Source organism: Diachasma alloeum, unplaced genomic scaffold (assembly GCF_001412515.2).
Source record: "Diachasma alloeum isolate Michigan unplaced genomic scaffold, Dall2.0 Dall_scaffold_00381, whole genome shotgun sequence".
In the NCBI taxonomy this organism is placed as follows: Eukaryota; Metazoa; Arthropoda; class Insecta; order Hymenoptera; family Braconidae; genus Diachasma; species Diachasma alloeum.
The window spans coordinates 469,192-469,918 of NW_021680520.1; positions in this window are offsets into that span (position 1 = coordinate 469,192).

Genomic DNA, 727 nt, shown 5'->3' on the forward strand with positions numbered 1-727 from the left:
CAGTTGTTTTCCCATTATTTATCCAACAATCCTCGAATATTTGAGAGATATTGTAAATGCTTTGTAATTTTCAAAAACTCCATAGATTGTCTCTAAGTTCTTTAGAAAACCTCATAATTGTCTTGAATTTTTGGAAAAACCCCGAATGATCTTACATTTGGAAAAAAAATTGACAGTTCTGATTTTTTTGGAAACCTGCAACCTTCCTCGACGTTTCTATAATTCATTCCCTATTCACCCCCTTAGAGATGGATTTTGTAACGAAGCTGAAACACGTATTTATTAATTTCTAACAATCTCTTGATGAGTGCTCACATAAAAGATAAAACCTACTCTAAAATTTTCATATTATCAGTTTCAATAGTTTCGACTTTTGATTACTATCTTAGTCAAGCTGAAGGGCTCTCTTACCATATTTATAACACAATTCCCGTCGGACTCAGAATTCCTTTCTTCCATTCATTGTTCATAATCATTGTCATTGCAAAAAGCAGTGCGACTGATGAAAATGATGTGCCTCAATTTATTAACTATGAAATATTTATATTGCAATGAATAACCTGCGCATATGCTAATTCCTCTGTTTGCTGAATAAGATTTCAATCATAATTACAATCTAATTTCTACTCAAACATAATTCGAAGAGTAAATTGCCGAAATTCAATGTTTGGTGATACTCTGGTAAAAGTGCTTGCCAACACCGTGATACAATTTTTCAATCAGTTCA